Source organism: Rhinolophus sinicus, linkage group LG05 (genome assembly GCF_036562045.2).
Source record: "Rhinolophus sinicus isolate RSC01 linkage group LG05, ASM3656204v1, whole genome shotgun sequence".
In the NCBI taxonomy this organism is placed as follows: domain Eukaryota; kingdom Metazoa; phylum Chordata; class Mammalia; order Chiroptera; family Rhinolophidae; genus Rhinolophus; species Rhinolophus sinicus.
Genome location: NC_133755.1, coordinates 40,357,078 through 40,364,468, shown reverse-complemented (window position 1 = coordinate 40,364,468; position 7,391 = coordinate 40,357,078). Strand labels below are relative to the sequence as shown.

The following is a 7,391-nucleotide window of genomic DNA, read 5'->3' as shown; positions in this document are numbered from 1 at the left end:
ATTCTGGATGAAAGTTGTGAATTGAAGAGTGTGAATAGCTAGGTTTGGAGGGAGTTTAAGACATTTGAAATGATCATAATAGCTTCATTTAGAAACGCATGTTGTTTATTTGAGCAGAGGGGAGATTATGACAAAAAGCTTTTGAGAACAATTAATCTGGTACAGAGCAGAGGCTGAGTTGGAGTTGAGAAATGAGACTGTTATGATAGTCATTGGAGATGTTCCCACATACACTGGTTAACAACTTTGCAGGAAAGTTAAAGGTGAATGAAGCATCAAAAGGGGAGTGGACTAGATTTTGAAGTCCGTTTCAGCTATGAGTTACAGAAGTAGGATAGCATACTGGGCTCTGGGTCTTTAATTTGCATGCTGGTTCCACCACTACTGACTGTGACCTTGGGCATTACTTAGTTCTGCAATACCTCCAAGGTCTACTCACCTGTAAAATAGGAGTAAGTTTAGAATCTATTTCATCATAGTAATGTAAAGTTTAAGCAGGGTAGCATATATAAAGCCCATAGCTTCAAACAGATAAGACCTCAACTAATGTTTTCCTGTACTGTTATTCACTTTCTAGACATTAAGATTTTGAACTATACTAATAGAAAGGGGAGAAAATAGGTTAAGCAGGGAAAGCAATGCTGAGGTAGGATTCACAGGAGTTGGAAACTCATTAGCTCTTTAAATGTAGATCAAACTGGAACAGAAGATAGGAGAAATGAGCAAAAATGAAAAATTGAAGAATGCATTACTATGAGGATGGGATTCCTTCTAACCAAAATTAGAAAGAGAGATTAATTAAAAAAACATATTTCTCTGAATTTTTTTCAAATTGATGAATATATATATATATATATATATATATATATATATATATATGAAATTATGTTCAAATTGTTTGCTTCTAATTTGAGGAAACAATCAGGCATTTGATTTTTTTTTCTATCTGAGCTAAAAATTTTAGAAGTGATCCTTTCGACATGTCTATGAACACTGAATGAGCATTTTGGTACTTAGTGCAACAGCATAGACTAGTGGTCGGAAGGAAGACTGTAACTAAGAAGCCTGGACACTACTTTTTATCCTATCTAGCCAGGGCCCACTTCAGTTTCAGGCTGCACTTAGAACAAAATTATATATAGCTATGGAAACAGACCATTTGACAAATAAAACCAAACTAGTTTAAGAGAGAGTTATTTTAATAACCTAAGGTTCGTTTTCTAATGACTAGGATATTTGAAAAATTCTTTTTTGACTGCTTCCGTAAGTAACAATATCAATGATCACATATTCAATTATTTTAAAAAGTACTTGTTTTCCTCCAATTGCAAAGTTTAGCTACTTTAAAGAAATCACGAATTAAAACCTCTATGGGTTTTTAATTCGTACCATTGGGGATAATGGTGTCCTTTTCTTGCACTGAATTTCCTTTTCCGGATAGGTGCCATATATCAATCACCAAACATCTGTATGCGCTACAGACACTACAGAGGAAAACAAAATTAACTGAGACTCGGGTCCTGAGTTTAAAAGTTTATAGTCAAACATGTATACAACTTATACAATATAGACAAAAGAAATAACCGTCTAAAGAACCATAGAAGTACAGTGCAGTAAGGGATTAGTATTAAAATACTACAGCATTGGAGGAACATCTTTGTAGGATTTAGTACTCAGGATTATTGCCCAGAACAGAGTGGATACTTAATAAACATTTAAAAAATGAACAATCTATAAATTAATTTCCCTAAACTTTGTGGTTTAAAATAATTATTCTCAGGGTGTCTTTGGGTTCAAATTTGGAAGGGGTTCAGCTGGGAGGCTGTGGCTCAGGGTCTCTTTTGGGGTTACAGTCAGTTGGTAGCTAGAATTAGAACTAGAGCTAGAAAAATGGGAGTCCCGAGAAGCTGGGGGTCACCTAGACACCTCTCTCTACTTGTAGTCTCCCAGCCTCCATGTGGTTTCTACTTTTGGGGTGGGTCTAGGGTTCCTCACAGCATGGTGGCCTCTGTACAGTAGGGCGTTCAAGCACAAGTATTTTAATTAACAAAGCAGAAGCTTCATGGCCTTTAATGACCTAGCCAAAAAAGTTAATACCTTTCATCTGCCATACCCTCTTAGTCAGACCAGTCACAAAGCCAGCTCATTTTGAAGGGAAGACACACAGACCTCATCTCTTGACGGACGTAGTGTCAAAGTCACATTTAAGGAGAGGGTCTGGGAGGGAGGTATTGCGGCTGCCTGTGAAAAAATAAAGTCACCATAGTGAATTCAATGCTAGTTTTTAAGATTTGAAATGTAATGTTCTTACATAACATTACTTTTTGACTTTATTTTTTAAAGGAAGATGCCATCAAATCTGAAAAAAATAATTGGAAGTGGATTTGGAATCAGAAGGCGTTATAGATTATTTATGAACCCCTCATTTCTACTCTATTTTATATTGTGTTACTTTTAAATTTATATCTTTTAATATGTAACGTCCCCATTTAGATTGTGCCTATGAAATAGTGTGCTAACATCTGTAAATAAAACAACCTGTAAAATTAAGTCACTAGTGTGACAAAAAAATTAATCTATCAAATCAACTGTTTTGGCATCATATTACAACAACAAAAAATAAATAAACTGAAACAAAGAAGCATGAACGCACACACACACACACACACACACACGCACGCAAACCAAGATGAAAACTTAACCACATATATAATTTACTTTCCACTTGTCAACAAGTTGCTTTGATATGGCATAAAAGACTAAGTATTACGTGACAAAGAATACATCTCAGATATGATTTTAGCAAAATGTTTCATGATTACAACTAGATGGGTTTTGTTTTACTTCACATGCAAAGAATCTCTTGATTCCAAGAGCTTTGTAAGATACATGAACTATTTCAGGCCAATACGATGCCACTAGTTGTACCAGAGGAGTGTAATTCACCTCTTTCACTTTGTAGAACAAGAGAAAGTAGAATCATTGAAAGCCAGTAATATAAACTGCCATACCTTTAATGACTGAAAGAAAACATGGTGGCAATTGTCTTCTGACCATGTGACCATGAAAGCCAGTCCGTGGAAAATGCGAAATAACAAATATTTCAGTAATGTCTTCTGATTTCTGGAACTTATACCTTACAAAGGGAAATGTCAAGCACCATATGTATACTATTATTTTTTTAAATGAGAAAGGTAAGAGCATGTTTTCAAAGTGAAATCCATGATGCTCTTTGGATTACAAAAATTTAGCTACTGAAAAACCTACTTTTAATAGCTTCTTTTTAAAAATTAAGTACTACCCTTAAAGGTTTTTATATGTTAAGGTTTGATTAGAGTTTTAGGATAAGGAAGCAATCCCAGAAGGAAATATTTTGCTCCAAGTTTACTTCTCTTATTGCAGACAAGGGGAAGAAGCTTATTAAAAGAAATATTCTGAAAATAGCATTTGAATGTAGACACAGCTCATAAATAAAGCACAAAATTTTATTTAAATCATTATTAAAATATTTAAACATGCACTAGTGTTTAAGATATAATATTGCCAGTAGAATCTGAAGGTTGTTCATTGCTGAGAAACTGAATGCTGATTTTATTTTCAAGAGGGTTTCTTGTTGCTGTTATAAATATCTCATAGCATCACAAGAAATAATAGCTCAGCATCTATCTCTTCGGCTGCAAATACCTTTTCAGTTCATTCATCTCCTTCATGTGTTCTGAGCTGCTAGATTCAGACCTGGGGAAAAATATTTTTCTCTTTTTCTGCAGTATTTCTTGCTTTGTTTTAGTTACCTCAATAACTCTTTCCCTTTGTTCTACTTTGTAAGGCATAGCCATTAAAGAAGTTCGGAACTTATGTTTCTGTCTGAGGCTCAGAAAAGTTTCTCAGCATTTTTTCAAAGGCACATGGGTAACCTTATCACTTATGAAATTTAGGCATAAGCTCCATAATGTTTTAGCGAAAAATAAGTATCTGATTTCTTTCCTAGTGCTTCATTAACATTCTAGGTAACAAGGCTAGGTATAAAGAATAGTGTAAAATAGAATTATAATTAAAATGTTTGTTCTGGTTCATTCTATTGGCACTATCATTTTTGTCCCTTTAAGAGATATTAAATGTTTTCCTTTCAATATAAAAAATCAGTATTTTTAAGATTAAAACCACAGATTTTAACAAAATGACAGGGAAAATAAAAACCAAGGTACAATCTATAGGAAAACTCATCTGGCCAATGCCCCCTTCCCTCCCACTAAACCCAACACTACCTCCAAGCACACACACAGATATATCTGACCGGCCCTAGACTTGGGTGACCTGTGGTTCTCCCAGTTACATAAAGGCACACACATATCTGCACTTATGCCCAGGCTGGAGGGTGGGGTATACTGGCCCAGGAGCAAGTACAAAATAGTTTTAGAAATGACTGTCCAACCTAGCACAGGTGTTATAAAAATACTCTTTGCAAAGAGAGAGGGAAAGGTTGGTATATGGAGTGGGAAGTGGCATAGGTGGTGGCTAACCTGTTATCCTCTCCCTGTGGCACCTGGCCTCCAGGGTAGCCAAGAGCCTGTAGAAGGAGCCAGCATGAATCTGCTCCTTAGGCTCTGGGCTGAGTCTGGGGCACACACCTTGAGGCCGGGTTCGCAGGTCTAGCTGAAACCTGCAGGTTAGCAGGTGTGGGTCTACCCGAAAAGTCAGGCAGGAGCCAGCGGTCCTAGATCCCAGTTCTAAACAGGGGAGGTGGTGGTCATAGAGTTCTGTCCTTTCTAACCTGATCAGGCACAGGCTCAAGTCTCATCTTTTTCCAGGTTCCTCAGATTCTTCTGAAGAGCCTAGGAAATCCTACATGTTTTCCACCATGATATTCCCTGTCGTGTCTAGCGTAGTGTAAGTGCTGGCATCTAAGTCCAAGGGCATGGGTGAGAGCATGGCCTCGGGCAGCTCCGGGCTGTCAACTCCCTTGCTGCAGACAGGATCAGGCTCTGTGGGGTCAAGATGATGCCCAGGGTCCCATTAAACTTGGCTCAGCTTGGGTGACTCTGGGAACCTGTAGCTGGCATGAGCAGCATCACTGGGTCAGCTAATGTCCAGAGAGATAAGTGGCTCTGTAACCAGGGACTTAAGGAAGTGTTCGAACTCCAATGGAGAAATTAGGTTAAAAAAAACCTGGCCGTGCTGTGTGAAGACACAGGAGGTGAAGACACAGGAGGTGATTACCTCTAGATACAGAAGTAAATACATCTGGGGTCTCAGGCCAGGCACCGGGAAGATGTGGACAACACCCATGTCGGTGAGACAGGACAGGCAGATCTCGGCATGGTCCACAGGACAGCCCCGAGGGGCTGTTTGCTTGAACGTGGTCTTGTTGCTCACTTTGAGCAATGTAAATCCCTTGAACTGCTACTCAGATGCACAGAGCATGGCGTGGTTGCCGTGCTGGTCGGGCACCTGCGCCAGTCGGGTGAGAACTTGTAGGGCTCGGGCAGCAGGTGGTCAAGCATGCGCAATACCTCGAGGGCGACCACGTACACGGGGTGATTCGGCTACAAGTAGCCCAGCACAGCTTACTCCTCCAACCACTCCAGTCGCTTTTCGCCTCCCTTACCTCCACAGTGAAGGCAAACAGTGGAGCCTGAATTGGTGCTACATGGTGGATCCCTGATGAACCACTTCTCAAAGGAACAAGTCAGTGAAACACGGGTAGCACAAGACGACGCCTGAGAGGGAGCGGTCGGCCAAGCGGGGTCAGTGCAGAACTGCATGGGCATTATCTCCATGTCCCAGGGGTAGGCCTGCTCTGCAGGCTGAACATTGGCATCCTGCACCTTCAGTTTGGCATTAGCATCCCGCTTCTTGCCCAGGACTCGGCTCTTGCAGGTGCATGGGAAAGACTGGTGCAGAGACTGCTTGAGTGACTTCATCCTCGAGAGTGGCCCCTCCATAACCAAGGAGTCGTTGGTGTGAAGCGTGCACTTGGCGAGCCCCAGGCTCTCGCTCTGGTAGCTGAAGAGGCCAAAGCCATGACTGGTGCCAACGGTCATAAGGCTTCACTCAGTGTGGAGCATGATGTAGTGACTGCAGCTGGGGATAGGCACTGAACCAGCTAGTGGGGGTGGAAGTGGGTGGACCAGGGTAATGACCCTATACCCAGGCTCAGCCACTTAGGCATCTTCCACGTGAAGCTCTCACGGTCCTGGAGCAGATCCACGCATGCCACGTTGGCATAAGGCACATGGCTTAGCTCCAGCACCAACACGTAACCTGCGGTGCTGTGTATTTGCAGAGCGCCACCTTCGGCACGCCAAGCCAGGGATCGTCCTTGTAGAAGTCAAAGCAGCCCACCTTTCAGAGGGGTGGCAGGCCAGTCATGCTTGGCAGCGTGGGCCAGGCTGTCGGCGTGCTTGCAGTTCACGTGAAAGAGGCTAGCTGTGCTCAGCTGCAGCACCATGCCAGAGGCGGTGCAAAACTGCAAGTGCCGTCCTCTTGGCCGGTCAACAGCAGCCCTCGCTGCAATGGCTCATGGGCCAAATTCTGGCCCACTAATGGGCCAGCTCGGGGCACTGGAGGCTGGCTGGGAGCTCTGCTGCTCATCTGTACTCAGGATGCAGGCTTACAACTCCGTGGGGACGTTGGTGACATGGGTTGAGCAGGTAATAGCAGGTGGGTACTCTGTCTTAATGCTGAATACATGTAGGAGAATAATTTTTCTAGTCCTTAACCGTACCATTTATCAATACATGACGAAGCAGCCACACCCAAACATGCTGGGCACTCAGTAAGCAGTTGGATATATTCTTTTTATTAAACAAGCTAGGTATGAAGCAAGTTGGAGGAATCAGAGCATTATAGACGCTACCTGTACTGAGACATCACTTAGTTCTTACCAACAATATTGTTATATCAATATTGTAATTTCTAAGTCATTCTCTCATTGAATTAGTGGTTGAGCAGGTGTAGCTAAAAATGCCTTCAATCACTTCTACCTTAATTTAAGAGAAGAGTTTTACAAATCACTGAAATTAAATTTTAGAATCCCACTCAGTAAGCTAGAAAAAAAAAATAAAGGAAGCCAAACTGGAGTTTTTGTTTTTGCTTTACATCTGGTAATACAATTAGGGCTTTTACAACCAAAGGAAAGAGACAACTGCAGTTGAAAATTATGACATTTCTAACATTTAGTAGATTTATATACATTTTCAAACTCACTTCAGCATTTCTGTAAAGAACATAGGAGTAAGTGCTGATATTTGAATTTTATACAAAAGTCAGTAGTATTAAATTATTAAAGAATATATGTATAATAAAAATATATTTTAAATGTGACTATATATACAGTATATGTATATACATATATACACACACGTGTATATACGTATATACACAACTTAGCT

At 40.7% G+C, this 7,391-nt stretch overlaps 1 pseudogene; it reads right to left on the bottom strand.

Moving 5' to 3' along the window:
• Positions 1-4,787: 4,787 nt before the first annotated feature.
• LOC109437554 (lethal(2) giant larvae protein homolog 1) lies at positions 4,788-6,727 on the bottom strand (annotated as a pseudogene).
• Between the last annotated feature and the right edge of the window lie 664 nt (positions 6,728-7,391).